Source organism: Melopsittacus undulatus, chromosome 10, assembly GCF_012275295.1.
Source record: "Melopsittacus undulatus isolate bMelUnd1 chromosome 10, bMelUnd1.mat.Z, whole genome shotgun sequence".
Classification (NCBI taxonomy): domain Eukaryota; kingdom Metazoa; phylum Chordata; class Aves; order Psittaciformes; family Psittaculidae; genus Melopsittacus; species Melopsittacus undulatus.
Genome location: NC_047536.1, coordinates 23380917 through 23400740, shown reverse-complemented (window position 1 = coordinate 23400740; position 19824 = coordinate 23380917). Strand labels below are relative to the sequence as shown.

At 40.5% G+C, this 19824-nt stretch overlaps 1 protein-coding gene across 1 annotated transcript in view; it reads right to left on the bottom strand.

Annotated features, from left to right (window-relative positions):
* Positions 1–5128, bottom strand: part of ASIP (agouti signaling protein) — a 57314-nt gene extending 52186 nt beyond the window's left edge. Inside the window, exon 1 of the mRNA XM_031047665.2 lies at positions 4999–5128. The gene's annotated coding sequence lies outside the window, so the exon portion shown is untranslated. The remainder of the gene's footprint in view (positions 1–4998) is intronic.
* Positions 5129–19824: the final 14696 nt, after the last annotated feature.

The following is a 19824-nucleotide window of genomic DNA, read 5'->3' as shown; positions in this document are numbered from 1 at the left end:
AAACACTGACAGGTTCTGATGACTTCTTGCCTACTTTTTTGATGACTTCTTGCCTTGGTTTTTGTGCTGTTTTTGGAACAATGACCCTAAATGTTTTGCTGTTCTTTTATTGTTAGCAGTTTTGCGGGATATTTTCCCTCTTCCTCCAGAATAAGGCTTTCAGAGAAAAAGTCTTTTTGCTAGAGTACATCCTTCTCTCTGCAATAGAAAACAACTTCATAGTGTGAGCTGCTGTAATAGTTTATTGTTAACGTATGAACAAGTGTCAACAACAGCTCACAATTAGCTCCGATTAATCACTGCAACTAACACCTTTAAGCCAGCAAAAACTGGTAAGGAAGAAATGGTCTGTATTTTGAACTTCAGATTAAAATAATTATTTCTTGTGATACTATTTGTCAGGTCTCAAATGGCATAAGCTCGATTTCTGAAAAGCCCTTATTGTTTAATTATGTTGTTTTGGCCTAAAGATCAGGCAATGAAACCTAACTTCTTTTAAAAAGGGAGTGACAGATATCCAAGCTCAGAGAACAAGCAAGTGGGAAAGGTATAAGCTCTACTGCATTCTTCTTTGGTTAACAGGCAGAAGAGGAGGTTGTGTATAAATACTGGGAAAAGAGGAGGGAAAAAAATCCATCTTGAAGGAAAGGAAGGAAAATATCTCTGAGCTGCTGCTGCAGCTTGGTCAGATTGGTCTCCTTTCTTCCTCCAGCTCCTTGCATACCTCCTTTGAAATTCTCCTCTAAGAAAGATTGCTGAGATAGGAATTTCTGCTAATGTCATTTCTGTGTCAGTCTCCACAGCTCTGATGCACCTTCAGACCATAAGGCACACCGAGTAGTATTGACTTCTTTATTCTTCAGGTTGCATTTAGTTTATTTGATTTTCTCTTCCTGTAATGCCACTTAAGCTTTGTTAATTAGGACCAACCTACCTTTGTGTGATATCTGCATGCGATTGCCAATGGCAGGATTCAATACAGTCTCAGTCAAGGTCAGACACTTGTAAGCAGAGGGAAGAAGTCATGGTCTAACCATCTCTTTTCAGTAATTTTCGTGCTTTTTCCCTGAAAAACCTGAATTTGTGTTTTCATGGTATCCCTCTATGTAATTCCAAGGTGTATCTAAGTTAGTAGCTCATCTGTAGATCAGCCCACCTGTAATCTCTCCAAACAGACTTGTTGGAACATGTACTAATACACATAAACAAAAACTTTACATTTGAATTGCTTAAAAAGAGAAGTGAAAAAAAGAAGAGGATTAGCTTCAGACCTTGGCACTAGAAGTGCTGAGTCCCAGAAAGCCAGCCCTTCAATGGAGCCCTGTTCTTGATGCCTCCCAAGACATTAGGTTCTATGAGCATCAGAAACCAAGAAATGCTCACCAGGGCAGACTGACTGTCTGCCTACCCTGGTACTCTCTCCAGCAGCGGCAGGAACAAATGATATTCAAGGAAAGCAGCTGAGATAAATCATAATGGTGGTTTGCTCCTCTGGTACTTTCCCCTCCTCTTCTCATGGCACTGCAACTGGGCTACCTGTATGATGGTGCCAGATTTATCCCTGTGGCTGGATGATGCAAATAACAGAGAATGTGACCCCAGGTATTGTGGTGTAGCAGGTTAGCCATAAGCCTGTCTTCTCAAATGGACTTCAAGCCTGCCTGGAATTTTGTACCTGGAAAACATTTTAAAGGAGTGGTGCTGGCAGGGTAACTTTCTCCTGGAAGTAGTAAGGGAGCTGCATATGTAAGTAATAGACATGGAATTACATGACAGTTGTGTAAAACCCTATTTCTGACTACAGAATCACATTTGTCATCCTAAAATCATGCTGGGATCCAATAGTTTTATTTTACACTGATGGTAGTGGGTGAAAAAGTAAGAAGTCACTTAAGTGAAGTGCTGGCTATCTGTCTTTTTTATTAGTTTTGGACCAAAGGGCATTGACTTGGTTTCTAAAGGACTTTTTTTGGAAGTTGAATAAGGAACAGATTTAGCTGGGATGCAGCTTGCATATTCCCTCCTCATGGTTACTGACAATCCAGGTAGACTATAGCTAATCAAAGTTCTCCATAATAATTCAGAGCAACTTTCAAGTATTTTTCTTCCTGAAAGGAGTAGTAAGAAACAGAGTATCTACTAAAACTTCATGTAAGATTCTGGATCTAATGAAGACAAGGCAATTATGTCAACATCTACATGTTTAGTGTAGGTGTGAAATAAAGCACGTACCTACATAAGTGTCTTAGTCCAAACCAAGAGTACACTTTTGAAGGAGATCTCCTGATAGACTCCATTCCTTACCCATTGGCTTTACATTGCAGCCACTGGGCTCTTCCCAAGTAAAACTGTGCCCACAGGCTTAGACCAGGAGCCCACCTAATGCACTCAGACTCCAACCTCTAACTGCCATTCAGGTCATGGCACCAGATTAGAGCAGGACTAAATTAAAACCTCTGCAATGTGCATATATGCTGGGTTCACAAGTGTTGACTGTGTTCCTCCATGTATCTGTTGCTGCTGAGCTGCATTACAATCCATAGCTGTTGCAGCCCCACTAAGAACTTCTACCTATGCTATATCATCTGGAAGTGCTGTATTTGAGCTCATCTTGAAGCAATACCACAATTATCATCATTATGAAACTGAATAGGCTATTGGTAACAGTTACATACGCATTTGTTATTCACGTGAACGCTAAATTTCTTAAATCCAAGCAAGTTCTATTGTTGCTTGTTTCCTGGAAACGATTATAAATAGAAAAGGCCGTTTATACCAATTTTCCTATTTCTGTCAACACTTTTGTTACAAGTTCTGCTAACTATTTCAGTCTGTATCTATGTATTCAGAAGGACCATATGTAGTCTTCGGGTGATTGTTCTGTTTTATTTATGTAGCCTTTCCACATTATTTTCATTTGGTTTAGAATCTGTTAGGTTGGAAAATCATTGAATCTGACTGTTACCTCAGGACTGCCAAATCCACCACTGAACCATGTCCTTCAGTGCCACATCTACATGTGTTCTAATACCTCCAAGGATCGGGACACCACCAGTTGTCTGGGCATCCTGTTCTAGCACTTGACAGCCCTTCTGGGGAAGAAATTTTTCCTAATGCACAATATAAACTTCCCTGATGCAAGCTGAGGCCATTTCCTCTTGTCCCACCATGGACCTTCCCAGACTCCCAAGACCTTTGGCAGATGATTGAGAGTGATCCTGCCATAACATGTGCTAGCTCCTTCAGTACTCTGGAGTGAATCCCATCAGACCCCATGAACTTGTGAACATTCTGCTGGTGCAGCTGGTCCCTGACTATTTCAGTGTCTACAAGTGGCAAGTCACTGTCTCCACACTTGTGGTCTTCCAGTTAGGCAGTTCCAGCAGCCCAAGGTCTTTCAGTCTTATTAAACACTGAGGCAAAAAACCCCACCATTGGATGGCTCCACTTTATCCCTTTTAGTCAGATGACACTCTCCAACAAGGTCTTGCTTGGCTGGACTCACCAGGCAGTTCTGTTCTGCACACTGATATTTCAGTAATGAGGACTATTGCACAATAATGTAAAGCAAGTGTATGCTGCTCTCAAAGCCTTTTTACCTGAATCCCCTAACTCCCCCTCCTGAGCATCTCACAGTTGCATGTGTTGGTTTTTTTTGAGAGGTGCTTCTGTGCCCTGCACAAACACAGACCTGATAAGAAGGAATTTAGGTGAGTTTGAGGGGGGATTCCCCCCCCCCCCCCCCCCAAACAAAGGGAGGTTTGTGATCTGAGGAATTGCTGTAAATTTGAAAGGTTTAAAGTTTTTGGCATAAAGTGTTTTTTTCCACTCTCTCTCTCTCTTTTTGGTAATGTGGGCACCGTTCCCTTTGGATGAAGGAGCCACCCTAATTGTTCTTTCATAGGAGTCTAGATCTCTTCTTGCTCCCTAATTAGCACAGGATTTTTCCCTTCTGTAAGGGTGGATTTTCCATATACCTGGCATCTTGGGGACATCAGACTGGCTTCTGTCAGTGAGACCCTCTGTTGAGTCATGCAGTTCAGAAGTTCTAAACTCCTTTCTGAGGGGAGGTTAGGTGTGGCTGGATCCAGGCGTGATCTCAGAGTTGCCCAATGGTTTATGTCTAAAGGATTGATTGAGTGATGGCTTGGCTTTGCGAGCGAAGATTTCGGGAAGGGCTTTAACCACACTTACTACAAGCATGATGACCAAGGGCATGTGGGATATGCAAATCTGGTTGGAAAAGGGTGCTTAGGCAGTCAGGCAGTGTCCGACCAGGACTATCATCTCCTGAGCACTCTCTAGCTATCCATGTGCTGATCTGCCCACATGCAAGGTTGGATCTGCAGCTTCCCATGCACTTGTCACCTACTGATTCGACCCTCACCTGTCCATACTGACAAGTGAGAGCGAGTCCTGCCAGCCTGCGCAGTGGATTTGTTAGGTGAGGGCAGCGTGAGCAGAACTGGCCCCACCGTTTACACCTGAGGTTGAACTGCCACAGCCTAGCGAGCTAGGATGGTGACAGCAAAGTCCACAGGTTGTAGGTTTTATAAGTGTCCTTCTCTTAGATGGCAGACCATACAGGGCTGGACGAGCTCCATCTGCCCGGGTTTGAAGATAGGGGTTTTTCTTCTCCTATGTTCTGAGCAAGACTGTCATTTCCTGGGTCAATCTCCAGTGACCACTATCGTGAGCCCACCGAGGCGCCGGCAGCGCTGCGGTATCGCTACGTCAGGCAGGATTCTGACCTAGAGGTGTTCTGTCCTAAGCCCACAGATGGGAGCCTCGTGCCAGTGGCTCCTCAGCCAAGCGCATGCACCAGGGGTCTGAGTCTGCGGTTCCTCTTGTACTGAGCAGAATTACTACCCTACTGATGATGTGTCTAAAGGATTACATGAGCACTATCAATCCTTTGCATCATTTAAGATGCAAAAGATCTAAGACAGAAGATCAAAGATTTCAAAGTTTCAACGCACTCATTGCCAATTCACTTACCAAGTATCTGATGTGATAAGGATTCTCTCAACCTCAAGGAATAACTTGACAGGTGTCACTGCTGCAGGGGAGATCCTGATGTGCAGCCTGCTGCTGTACAGGAGAGCTCCTCTGACCCAGGGCTGTCCACTATTTATGGAGTAGGATGGTTGGCTCATACTTGCTTAATAACTGTATTTCACTTGGCTCATGCCCAGCTGTTGAGCAAGATTAACAGCTCTTTCCTATTGTGTTGTTATCACAAGAGGTTGTAACATGTTTTTGTCTTCCCAGAGTCCAACTTAAGTGAGGCGCATCCATCAAAGGACCACTGCTGGTGGCTATTGCTTAAACAGAAAAGAACAGGGGGATACACACTGCCACAGATAATAATCTCTTACATATATAATCTTTTGCCACTAGATTGCAAAATGCTTTCCAAAGAGAATTCAGCAACTGTAACAATAGGGAAAAGGAGACAGAGTGGTGCAGTGACTTTTATGTGGAAATGCAGTGATGGCAACAGGCAAGATCTGCTGATTCCCAACCACTTGCAGTTACAGGAACTCTAAAAACAAAAGTAAGTACCTGGTACAAATCTCAAAGTTGCCTGGTTTTCCTCTAGAAAACAAAGCAGTTAGCATGTTTAAAATTAAGCCAGTTAACAAATCAGTCCCCTCTTGAATGCTCTGACTGAAGAGAACTTTGGCTTCAATTTGGTTACATTGAAAAGGCTGAGGAGAAAGAAAAGCAATTTTTGCTCACTTTATTTTGGAATCTGGTGGGATTAGGAGGTTTCATTTTCAAGATGTGTCATTGCTGTGCCAGGTGACAGTGAAAAATGCTGCAGTTTGAACACAGGAACAAAATAATCAGTATATCTGAATAGTGGCTACAGCTTGCAGCTATGCAGCCTCTCTGTGGGCCAGATTCAAATTAAAGGGAAAACTCTGCATGGCATAATCCCCTTCTTCCAAGTGCAAAACTGAGTGTATCCATCTGCTTCTATGAGACCTTCAGGATACACTTGGAATACAGCAGGGACCAAGGATATGTATCTACTGCTTGGCTTCATCTGAAAATAAGCAGGATCAAAGAAATCATCCAGAATAAGGATGGAAATGTGGAATACTGCAGTAATTTTAGGTGTTTGTACTTATTTCAACTGTTTCCTTTTTCTTCTCTTATTTCATCTTTGTGGTTGTTTTTTTTTTTTGTTTGTTTGTTTGAGGTTTGGGTTTTTTTTTTATAATAGCTCAGGGAAAGATTTCAATTTGTTTCCCTCTTTCCCTTGGGCAATACAGAGAAACAGAAAAACGCAGTGAGCTTCAGTTCCTCCCTATATTCTCTCCAGTTCCTCCAGGACTAGCAGTCAGAAATACAATGGTAAAATCTTAAGTAATTTAGATGCTTATAAGCCACTGCTGCTAAAAACTAGTGTCCAGGCTTGCACTTGATTCTTGTCCCATCACAGTTTAGTTTCTTTAATTGCAGTGTTCCATTGGCTTTTATCTAAATATTTTATCTATTTGAGACTGTCACAACTCACTTATTTAGCACAGAACTGTGATGTGGGTTTTTTTTGTCCACAATCATACCTCCTTTATTTGTTCTGCAGGAATTCAAGGGTTGCACATACAGATTGCTGCAATAGACTGGCTCTTCAGACCTGACAGCCTGACCAACTGCTATGCACAACTCAGTACTCTTTTGCTGGCTATCTGAGTCAGCAAGCAGCTGTTTATGATATGTAAAAATGGTGCCCCTGCATTATGGACTAGCATGTCTCCCACTGCACACAACAGATAGGTGACATCTGCTTTTATGTAAGTGGGAAGACAGAAATCTGGACTCCTACCCTTAGGAAAATTAGTCACTGTGGCTTTTTTTAATTGAAAGGTTATATTTAAAAACTGCTCAGAAGTGGTTTGTCACAAGCTGTGAAACAATTTGCCACATTACATTGACCTTGTTTTGGTTTGTTTTGCTTTCTTTTGTTCCAATAACAAAAAAAGTCAAGGGTGATTTCTGCTGTGTTGCCTAAGAATGCCTCTCACTGTGTTTATCTTATGGTCTTACACTCGTAAACATTCAGAATATATCCAATACAGACAGACTTTTTCACTGCTGGTAGATGGAAGAGAGGGAGTCTTCATCAGGGACTGTAGCGATTGGACAAGTGGTGAAGGGTTTACACTTCAACAGCGGAAGTTCAGGTTAGATATAAGGATTAAGTTCTTTACTGGCAGGGTGTAGCGTTGCTGGCACAGGCTGCCCAGAGATGTGGCAAATGCTCCATGCCTGGCAGTGTTCAAGACCAAGTTGGACAGAGCCATGGTGTAGTTTGAGGCAGGGGGTTGGAACTGATCTTAAGGTCCTTTCCAACTCAAACTAGTGTGGGATTCTATGATTCTAAGACCAGCTTCTTAACAGCTCACAGCCCCTTCAAACTGTGACTGGCAGTGACTGGCCTGTTACATGCTAGAGGTAGCATGAATTTCCTTCAGCAGAAAAAAAATCAGGTGCATCTCCATATGCCCTTCTACCTGTTCAGTACATATAAATTTCCAGGAAAAAGAAGATCTAATGATAAATTGCAAGTGCACTGCAGTTTCCAAATGCTATAACAAGCTGTTACAACAAATAGGTGGTTGAAATACAAAACCATGACAGTAGCAGAGATAACTATGGTAAACACATAAGCCTTTAATTTTCAGGTTATTAAAAAACAATGTTAATGGAAGATCCTTTCTGAATTATGTATGTTGAAAGTTCTCATTTTTCACAGAAAAGTAAGATTTCCATTTCTGTCAGTACTTATTCTACACCTCTGTCATGTCTTACATATACTTCATAGAAGTATATATATTTATATATATACTTATATATCATAGCGTCTTAGAATAGTTAGGGTTGGAAAGGACCTTAAGATCATCCAGTTCCAACCCCCCTGCCATGGGCAGGGACACCTCACACTAAACCATATCACCCAGGGCTTCATCCACCCTGGTCTTGAACACTGCCAGGGATGGAGTATTCACAACCTCCCTGGGCAACCCATTCCAGTACATGCATACATGTACTTATATATGTACATGTATACATATATAGACATGTATACATATATAGACATGTATACATATACTTATATATACATGTCATATATGCATATATATACATGTCTTATATATACATATATTCTGCATTCTATGTAAAAAATTGAGGTCTGCAACATTGGGAGAATCTGTCCTTTTTTGGCTCATCTAGGAGCTGAAATGTCTATCTCTGTCAACAAGGGTTTTTTTTCTTCAGCTTAATGGAAAATATAGAAAACCCACTATTCCTAATCAGGTAAGTACAATTCTACCTGACAACTCTTTCTTCTTTTTTTTTTTTTCCCAAGATGTGTTATTAAAAAACCAGACACATTTTTATGTCTTTCACAAACCCATTTGATGATTCAGACTCTGATACTGTTTTCAGAAAAGAACAAAACCCAACAGTCTCTTAAGACATGGACTGCTTTTATGCACAAACATGTGGAACAGGGTCAGACAACTTCAGCTGTCACACTGAGCAAAAACGTACAATTTAACTGTAGCTTGCATTTCGTCAGTAAGAGGAATGTATTGTCTCATCTTTTGACACATTGTAAATAAATAATACTTGGGAAAACACAGAAAGAAAGAAAGCCTAAGCAAAACATGGAAACATTGATTTTTTTATTTATTAGAGTTATGACTAGGTGCCTTTTTGTGCTTTGAAACATTTAATATTGTTGATGGTTTACTTTATCTTAGACTTTGTTACGATCTGCTTATAACATGAAACAAATAAAACTGATGATCCATATGAATATTGCACATTGTAAACACTTCAATCTGAGTGACCACTAAAATAAAATAATGTATGATGTTCTTATGTTCTTACCAAATTGCTTCCCCAGCGTCTTTACAAAACTGAGTTAAAAAATTACTATAAATGTCGGTAGAAAACCACTTTTTCTGCTTCTTTGGTAGTTTAAGCAATGCCATAAATCCAAGAGACATGGAAAATGAGACCCTTGTATTTTAAAGATGTTACAATTCTGCAGGGTGTAGTTGCAGTATTTGCCTGAAGTTGATGAAATAAAACTTGTAAAGAATATTTTCCTAGATGATGAGAGATTACTCAATTATGTAAACTGAAACAGGTGAAAGGAAGCAACAGTGATATTAAAGAAATACGGAAGGCAATTTGGACATGGCCTGCCAACTGAATGTTGACTTTGATTTTCAGCGTTGTTGATAAGCAAAGGTAGGTGTGATAAAGAGATGGAAGAAAGGAAAAGTCTTAAAAAACAAAACCCAAACACAACAGGAAAGCAAAGCTGAATGGCAAGACAGGCAATACTGAGACTCAGGATACAGAGTAGAATTGCAGCCTAAGCAGAAAGCATACTAAATAAGGAGGCAGTAAGTTCTCCAGGGAGATACTGGTCAACCGGTCTAACTTAGAAATTATGAAGGGAAATGATTGTGATGATTCAAAGCCAGTAGGATAAAATGCAGTCTAAATCTGAGAAAAAATAAAGCCATTTCATAAAACAACTCTCTGGACGGTGAGATGATTGATTAAGATCAGCTCTACCCAGTTACATTTATGTTACTATGATATTTATGAGTAGTTTACCATTAGGAATGCACACATTTTTCTGCTCAGCTTTTAAAAGCAGATATTTTATAGCACATTCTATATATTTTCAGGTAGAATATAATTTAAATATTGACGTGTTCTGCAACTTAAGACAAGTTTAGAGGAAATCAAATTAAGATAGTATTCTATGCACTGTCTGTCTGCTAGTGATAGAGGCAACAAATGCCCCAGATTCATTTTTAGTGACCAGGAAAGCAATATTCATAGCATAGAATAGCATTCTGTGGGAAAGCTTCAACAGAGACAGTTGCTTCCTGATGCTATAAACGTGACTTAGCAGCCTCCAAGTCTCTCTGATGTTCACCTGTGCCCTTCACCTTTAGTGCCCCTCAAAGACATTTGGAAGTCACTAGTATCATCTATCTATTTTACATGACAGTGCCTCGAAACCAGATTAGGATTGGTGTCCTCACAAAGCCTTGTGTTCCTACATGAGTGTAAGGGAGACCAACACAAAATCTCTTTGTTAGGGTTATTTTCCTCAGGTTGGCAAATTTTAAAAGCAATAGAGATTTTCTGGGAGAAAGCCAGTGAGAATCTGTCTCCATTTAACTCATCAAAATGTTTTTTTTAAATACACAAACAATTTCTTTGTGTGCAATGCAAAACCCACAGTTGCTAGTTCTCATCTTTGGCCTGTTAGTGGTGTAGTTAAAAAGAAGCAGCAGATTTAAAGGACTCATTTGAAAGACATTAAGCCTCTTTTACTAAGAAATCTAGTTCTTTCTTGTCAGCACAGGGCTTTCACTATTGCTATTGTTCAGAAGAATTTGAATGTTCTTAATCCGATATTGCCTTCTGGGAGTTAGGGCATACTGGTTGGCCAAATATTCTTGCAGTGAACAAGGCTGATATTATTTTTTTACAGTTAAAGCAATGAGAACCTGAAAGCTAGGAGGTACTGTTGGTAGGGAGGTAACAGAAGATGTGTTTAAATCAGGCCTCCCCATGTAGCAGCCAGCACCTAACAGTGTGCTCTGAATCTCTCCCTGGGGAAGCTGCTCTTGGCTCTTTGCAGCAGGGAGCCTGGCCTTAGGATGATGGAAGCATCTAAGGCTGAATACTGCTGTTGGGCCTGTGCTAGCTGGCTGCTAGATAGGCTGAAGTACAGTGAATTGTTACCTTCTTAGCCTCTTTTTTGGATGACTTAAAACCCTCCCAGCAAATTCATGGGCTGTAGCTATTCTTTGAGGACAGGATGTTGTGAAGCCACTCAACATGTGTATGCAGAGGGTCAGTCTGGTCTGTTAGTGCTGATAGTGTCTGCCCTGCTTTGCTGTTCTTCTGAACATGAAACTGTTCCAGATAAAAGGTGCAAAAGACTTTTTTGTAAGGCTGACTTTGAACTAGGGAGGCCCAAGAGCTGTAAGTGTTATCTCCAGCTGTGCACCAGATGGGGACAAAAGGAAACCAGAGGTTGACCTGCTACCTTGAGATTATCTGCAACAGCTGTGGATTTAGATGTCCCCGCCTGGGATTTATCTCCATCACAGAATAAAATGTTGGCTTTCCCAGAGCAAGTGGATACAGCCTGCCCTGGGCTGGAACTGGTATGAAATTAGGCTATGCTTTTGTTGTGATTCATGCTGTACTTGCTGTCTCTTCGTTGACCCACACATTCAGTTCCAGTCTACTGTAGAAGAGCTTGGCTGGTCTTTCTCAGCTCCTGTGGGAGTGTATTATCAACTGGCATCTTGACTGAATTAACTGCCGGCAGCTCAGCCTGTTGGTTGTTACACATAGTGCACTACAAAGAAAGGGGAGAGATCAGATTGTAAGGCAGAGTGGAAGAAGTGTTGACAGTAGTATGTTCTGCTGGTGAGACAAGGATGAATACATGTGTGGCAGAGGAGGCAATTCAGAATTTAACAGATTGGGTGCTGGTTCTGGAGAAGTCCTGCATCACCAAGTGCAGAGATTGCATTATGCAAATATGGCATGACCAGCACGTAATCTCTCATAGTTTCAGAACTCCTGTCAGAAAAGGAAACCTGCATGATCATCTTCCCTAGATCTTCAATATCAGGGCTGTGGTGGTTAAGGTGGTTAAGGTGGCTTTAAGCCTGGAAGTGGCACACTTGCTGCTGGGGCTGGGATGGTGGTGCAGTTACACCGTCATGTTCAAGAAAATGGTGGTATTTTAGGTGGGGAAGGTTGCTGTTATTCTGGGGACTTGTCAAAGGACTCCTGAAAGGTATGGGGGATGTCAGTGACCCATCTGGGCTGAGAACTGCACATGAATGTACAACAGAGCTTTATATTAAAACATGCCTGATAGCCTTTGTTTCTCAGTGTTGTGGACTAGCCAGGAGTCCTTTCCAGCTAGTAATGTTCTGTGAATTTTACCCACTGTTTTGATGCTTTTCCCTGCTTTCCTGGTCTAGGAAGCCTTCCCTAGAGCTGGCAACAGGGGGAAGAAAAGGCTAACGTTGCACTGGGTAAGTACAGAAGAGTGCAGTGAAATGAGTGTTTGGCTGTCACAAGTTAGTGTGTGCATCCCTGCATTTAAAACCAGCTATTTCATAACTTCAGCAGTCAAATTCGTGATTCTTGGAACTGAGGGTAGAAAAACAGGGTGAGGGGGAACACATGTAATAAACCTCCAAGAATTCAAGGAACTGAGAGGTAGGGCCTTGGAGAAGGCAAAGGGAAGAGGATGGAACATGAATTTACCATTTCTTAAAGAAGCAATATTAAAGACAGAAACTAAAGCTAGTACAGTGCGCAGCTAAGACAAGTGTAATAAGGAACCAGTTTGTCTGATTTACAGTCTTTTTACTACAGATGAAGTGGACACTAGGACAACTTACAAAGGACATTATGAAAGACTAGCATGAAGAAAATTCAGAAGGCCAAAGTGGGATATAGCTTATAAAGGACCAAACCTACAACAAGAAAATACCTCCAAGAATATTACTACAAAGCCCAAGTCCAAGAGGAATACTGGTGTCCCACCTAAAACTGTGAAATTGAAGTTTTTAGTGACTATATTGCTTCAGTTTTCACAAAAATGTCTAATTGTAATTAGACAGCTTACTATATAAAGATGGCTGAAATCTTGCCATGATGAAATGAGCATGCAAGAGGAAAGTTAGCTCAAGATTTTCACATCATGTGGGCTCAATATATGTAAATTTGAGGAGATGGAGAAGACTGGCTGTGACCAGGCAGTAACCAGCCCTAACCATCAAGGAGGTGGGGAAAGAATCAGTTGCGTTTCCACCAGTTTTCTACAAGATGCTACCAAAGCAGCTGTGGCAAGCTGATAAGCCCTTGTGGCTATGGCTAAGCAGCACTGTCACATGTCTTGTCCTAGTAAGACTTCAACTACATGACACTTTCATAAGCATATAGAAACATGTTCTGAATGAAGCTGCAAAACTGCTGGGAAAACATGGAAGCTGTCAGAGAGGAAGGATGCACAGAGGGTACTTAAAGTGGAGCTGGGATAATCAATTTCTTAAATATGAATCAAGGAACCAATAGCCAAGCAACAGTTCTACAGGAAAAATCTGGCAGCAGAACCCACAGTGATTGTTCACAAGCTGTTTCTGAGCCCACCACATCTGTGGAAAGGCAGGAGTGACACCAGAAACTGTGAGCAGCTGCATGGTTTGAAAAAATGTAGACTAGAACTTAATCTCCATAGTCAGGCCTTTGCTGCAGTGATAGGTCCAGTGCTGGAGACTGAAAAGCATTTGAATGAATCCTGGAGCTCTGGGCTACTATAAAAGCAGAGAGGGGAATGACAAGCAGAAACATGAAACTGCCACCTACAGCTGATATTTTCCAAGAAATCAAAGTGCCAAATACTCATAATCAATAAATCAAAGTCTGTTTCAGAGAAGAGTTACTGCTGAGCTGATCCCCAAACAATCAAAAGCTGTGGCTCAGCAGTTCTTAAGTCCTTTAAGCAAAAACCTATGTATTATATCCTCTGGTAGGTGAGGAAGGCAGCTTAACTGTGAGTGACCCAGAGAGCCCCGCCAAGGCAAAGCTACTCCTTCTGACCCAGCGGTCGTAAGAACCGAATTACATGAAGCTCCTAGGATAACACATGGGCAGTGTGCTACGAGAGCTTCAAAAGCAAGAAAGAAAAAAATAAAACATCTAAAGCACAAGTCCAACGAAAGCACAGAGATATATCTGGGACTTAAAGCTTCTGTCTGTGGTCTTTTAAATAAGAGCTGGGTAGGCTTCAAATTATAACTAGACGGCATTTAAAACAACTTCAGTAGGTGGACTGACCCCAGGAATGTGTCCATGTGTCTAGCCTTAGGGTGAGTAGATGTGGGAGTAGCATGGGATGTGTTAGAAGCTTTGGGTTAGGGAAGAACAGGCTGTGAAATAAAGAGCATAGCCAACAAAAAGTGAACTGTAACAAATAGGAATGGCCTTTGCTACTATATCTCTCTGACACTTTTCCTCAGGGAAGGACAGAACAGGAGGGTGACTGAAAGGAGGGATGGAATTAGATAAATAACACAGCAACGGATCTGCAACAGCAGCAAACATGAGTTCACATACGGAAATGGCCTTGGAGGTTTGGGAGGATGAGACAAATATTAGGATATGTCCTATTTGATCCTTGACAGAGATTAGGATGAAAGAAAGGGAAGGTGAGCCTCCACCACACCAGTTCCGGAGTAGGGATGTCCCTCATCTGCTTCACCAGTGCCTGTGGACTACAGAGAGTGCCCTGCAGGTACAGTGAATTTACAAGGTGATGGGGCAATAAAGAGCTCAGGATGGTGCTGGGTACTGGTGTGCCCATCACCATAATGCTGGGCACCCAGCTACCAACCTCCATTAAGTGGGGCTACAAGAGCTATTAAGCTTGAATCTGCTACTGGATACACAGCAAAATCCAAATAAATTCGACCTACTGAAGTACATGTTGGCTTCAGAAGAGGAACCAGAATATTTTGTGCACAGCCTAATGCCAACAGCCTGCCAGAGGATTAAGAGATTAAGAACAAGAATTTCTGCCTCTAGCCTGTTTGGGGAAAACCAAACCAAACTTAAATGAATTAAGAAATTAATACTGGATTTAACAAAAAACATCCTCATCTTCTGTCACACAGAAAGTCAAAACAACCCTTGGCCACAGTGAAAAGCTGGAAGCCCACCCACAGAGGCATATTAGAGCATGGAGTAGTTGTACAATGCCACATGCCTGTAAGGATCCCATTTGGCACATCCTGAAAGCAGACAGCAAGGCTTATCAGCTAATATCTGTTTGTTTGTTTATTAATAATTCTAATTTCATCTCTAATGTAGGAATTAGTATCCAAAACACTTTAATTAATAAATTTTAAGATCAAATGCTATTATGCACCAAACAACAGCTTTTGTAACAAAAAAAGATATGATGGTAGTCCTAACTGTCATAGTGTCTGGGTTAAAATGGTTAAGTGTAATCATGGAATCGTAAAATGGTTTGAGTTGGAAGGGACCTTGAAGATCATCCAGTTTCAACACCCAGTAATAAACTTGGTGATTATACTTACCACATAAGTAATAAACTTAGTAAGTAACAAACTTGGAAAATGCATTACTCACCCTACTGCAAAGCAGTGTTGGTATAAGTCTGTCTTTTCTATCCACGGACAGCAGTAGAGCTTTACTCAGATTACCCAAGTATTTCACATTACCCAGGTGTGTTTTCCTTTCATCATCTGGATCCAGGAAAAATTATCCTAGACTGACAAAGCCCATGTTTCATATGTACATGTAGTGTTTCATGATCACTCACAAAGAAGTTAACAAGTGAATTAAACAGATGTTAGCTATAGTTACAGAAACAGTATTAAAAGCAAGTTGGGAAAAGTCGTACCTAGTACAGAGCAAAATAAAATGCCTGGGAGTAGAACTGGACTTCAAAGGGCCTCTTCTTGAAACGTGCTCACAGCCTCACTCCAGCGATGATGTGTGAGGCTTACCTGAATCAGGTTGGTCTGTCCTCCACAGGCCTTTGAACCCCAAAACTTGAAATTAGAATCATAAAATCATAGAATAGTTAGGGTTGGAAAGGACCTTAAGAGCATCCAGTTCCAACCCCCCTGCCACGGGCAGGGACACCTCACACTAAATCATATCACCCAAGGCTTCATCCAACCTGGCCTTGAACACTGCCAGGGATGGAGCATTCACAACCTCCCTTCACAACAAAATTCTTTGCAGAAACATCCCCACTGTCATTTCAATGACTATGAGACTGCCTGCCAACTGAGAGGCAATACTGGCTGTGCCAGCGTGAGCAGTGTTTATGGTAACATGAGAAATATGGGTGTAAAGGTCTTGTGTCAGCAAGAAGGCTGTGAATGAAGTTAGTTATTGGGTGCTATTGTCCAGCTCTCCAGCAATACCCATGGCATAGAGCAGCATTCAGGGGAAGGACAGCAGCAGACATAAATTACTGTGAATGTTCTTTGCTTTCTTAGAGAACCTAATCCCTTCATGGGAGGAAAACAAAATCCCCTCATGAAATTTAAGACTATTGCCCTCACCCTTGCATCATGAATAAGAAGCATGAGTATACCTGAATAAGAATACCTGAGTATCCATGTGTAGGTTGTTGTGCCATACCTTAAATTTATGGTGTTTGTTTCTCCTTCCACTGTTTCTCAGTTACTCCTTTAAAAAAACCCAAACAACAAAACCTCCAAACCCCAACAAACCCATAGTCCCATGCTGGCAAATTGTAAAGTCCTACCTGTTTCCAGGCACAGCCCAAGCTATTGCTATTCTCTCCTGCCTTGGAAGGGCCCCCCCTTAGGTCTTGTTTTGTTTCTTTTGGCTGCAAAATTAAGTAGAATTATTAAGGAATTGGGAATATGAATGAAGCTAAAGCCTTCACATTTATAACTGCACAATAAAGTCCTCAAAAGAGCAAACAGTCCTGTCAATCTCAGGAGTCACCTGAGAAAAGAACTAACATCTTAATTTAAAACAGGGCAGCTAAACTGCATTAGTGCCTGTATAGATCTTAATTTAAATGGCTTAAATTCAGTTCAGCTTAATGAATTCTTGCAGGCTGAACTATAAAGCTATGTACATAATTTTCTCCTACTTACAAATTTCAATTTCAAATACATACAATTGGAAGCACATTTGCTGGATTTAAAGTGATTTTATTTTGTCCCTGTCCTGTACCTCAGGCAAGAAGTTTCTCTTGGATGAAATATCAACAAAAGCTGTCAAAACTTTTACCCAGCTAGTATTTTGTTTCTAATCTAAGTGAATCTGTTAAAGATCGACTATATGAGCCATACCAGGCAGAACAGCAGCCCAACATCTAAATAGCTACAGATCTACCAAGCCTTTGAGTAGCCACATGTGGTTCCCCTCCTGCTTCCTGCCAGTGCTGCCCCAATAGCACTGTACTGTGTATAACAGCCTATTCTTGCCCTAGATCCATTTTAAAGTGTGAGGAAGGTGATTATTTCTACTACAGTCCCTTAAGAAGAGCAGACAATTATTTATGACATTTAGATCTTTCCTGGCTTTTTCCTGGAAGAAGTACATGGAAAGCAGGACCAGCACTGTTGACCTACAGGTGCCAAGACACTTCTATCAAACCTTAACAAGAGAGCACACTGGTTCAGTTTTAGATGTTGCTGTTTCAGATTTGTAATAGGACCACACGTGAGGTGGCAAGCAATAAAACTGAAACTGAAATGTCATTTTCATTCACATTTCTCACATATGAAGTGGCTGAGACAGGCTCTAAAATTAGGTGTAGATATGGGGAAACCAGTAGATGATTAGGGCAGAAGAAAAACCTTTGCAGCTAGATTTGTTTTCCCCAGTGTTTGTTTTTAAGGTCACAGATTTTTTTCTCTCTTCCCTTCCTGTCCAAGAATTCATTAGATTCTCCAATCTGCTGGTCTTTACATTCAGTACAGAAAAATGCATCTTGTCTTTCCTTGTTGTTTCTTTGTTTTCACCCTTCATTTCTTTCTTTGTGTCTGCTTCCATTCCCTCTCACTAGTCTTCTGTATGGATTTGGATTTAAAAAATCTGTACTGATATAAGTCAATATAGGTGTGCAGATATATATATACTGACACATATACTGTGCAGATATATATATACTGATACAGTTTGTTGTAGGCTCTGCCTTTTCCACAGGTTCTTGTGACTGGGAGACAACAGTCTGAATGACTGGGGTCATTTGCACTAGATGACTTCCCAAGATTAGCTATTTTTCAGCTGTGATTGCTGTGATTGTTGAAACTTTTCTGTACTACAGATAAAAATATGCTTCAAGGTGCTGTATCCCAGTAAACAAGAATGAATTGTATTGCAGATTTATTGCTGGTCAGTCAATACTGACGGTTTGATCCCCTCCTGTGCTTTTCCCCCATACATCTCAAGAATAACAGTGTGTTTTTGGCTCAGCCTTATTCAAGCTCTGACAATTGCATTAGAAAATCAACTGGAAGGGATATTACATCATAAAGTATTTTATAAACATGGAGGTAAGGTTGCTACATCCTTTGTAAATAATGTGCAATGTGCATAATATGCTGACTTAATCCCTTGTTTAAGCTATAAAACCCACTTTTCCCATTCTTTTGAAATGCAAGATTTAAAGGGCAAACATTTAAGAGTGAGCAGTTAACAGTAAAGGGCTTCCATGCTACGTTTTGGGTAACCTTGGGTGGTGCACAGGTCTTGCCTTTTTTTACTTAGTTGCATCTTGCTTTTTTACATGCTTCTGTTCTCCATTCTCTGACCTCTGCATCAGGAACAGAACATTTCCTCTTTTCTCTCTAATACTCAGCAGAAATTTGAAAGAGTCACTTTTACATGTCACCCATTGCTTTGAATAACCTGACTGGACTTGAGTGCATCCAGTGAAGGATGCAACTACAGCATCCTATTTGAAAATTCCAGATGATGCATTAGTAATGCTGCAACTGTGAAATCAGTCATCCAGGAGATACTACAGACAGTGAGGCAACGCTGTTTCCTTATCCAAAGAAAGAATAAAATACATAAAGGTCAGCAGGCACATCATTTATAACTACATAACTACATAACTACTACTGTCCTGGGCTAGTGACTCATTCAGGTCAGAGAAACTTCATGGTGACACAATGAGGAGGCTTGGAACTGAATTCCTCAGTCCTATACTGAATGTCTGTCCTTTTCTGCTGAATACAAATATCTTCTTAATCTTGCTGTTTCAAGCCCTTTTCTGGATCCTGTTAAGCTCTTGACTACAGTTTTATTTCATTACTATAAGTAGCAAATTTACTGTATTGAGGTAATAAAACACTGTTCATCTGTTTCAAAGCTGTTGCCTTTCACTTGTTTGTATCTTCCCTTCCTCTTACATTTAGATACTCTGTTTTCACAATAATAGGCACAATACGTAAGTCTGTCATATTCCCACCTGTTGTTTTACTTAATTTCTAACTGGAATTTACTGATGAATTAGCATAGCTGTACCTTTACACTTTATGTAACAAATGCGTGAAAGACATTTCAATGATAGGAACTTCTGGAAACTTCGCTATTTTCATCTTTTTCATTATTTGTTGGGCTAAACATTTACATCTGTTGGAACTTAGAGTATTTTTAGTCAGAAACATTTATTATCTTCTAATGGCTCTCTTTCCATGAATTTGTAACAAATAAAGCTTTGGTTAGGCTTGTGTTGAAGGAAATAGTGTGGTCAAAATTGCAGAGAATAGAATGCAGTTAAGGGAGGAATGAATATTGAAGCTGTTCAGCTTTGGCTCAACTTGAAAATCAAGTTTCATATTCAAGGTCATTCTGTTTATAACTCAGAATTATTTCTTTGTTATAGAAACCTCATGCAGACTTTTTCATACCCTCATAAAGCCTATTAGAAGAAAAGATGTGACTGTCTGAAGAACTGTTTGCTTTTGAAATCCTTCATTACAAAGAAATGAAATGTTTGTTCAAACCCAAAAGAATTACTACACAAAATTTGATCATAACAGAAAAATTGTCCAGAAACTCAATAGTTTTCTGTGACTTTTACAAGCGTAGACACCCAAATTTTACAGTTCCTAATGATGTATGAAACTGAGTGAAGGGCAGACAGATGCTTTTTATTGTATTATTTGTGATCAATGATGCTGTTTTATTAGCATATGCAAATATTGGGAAAGAATG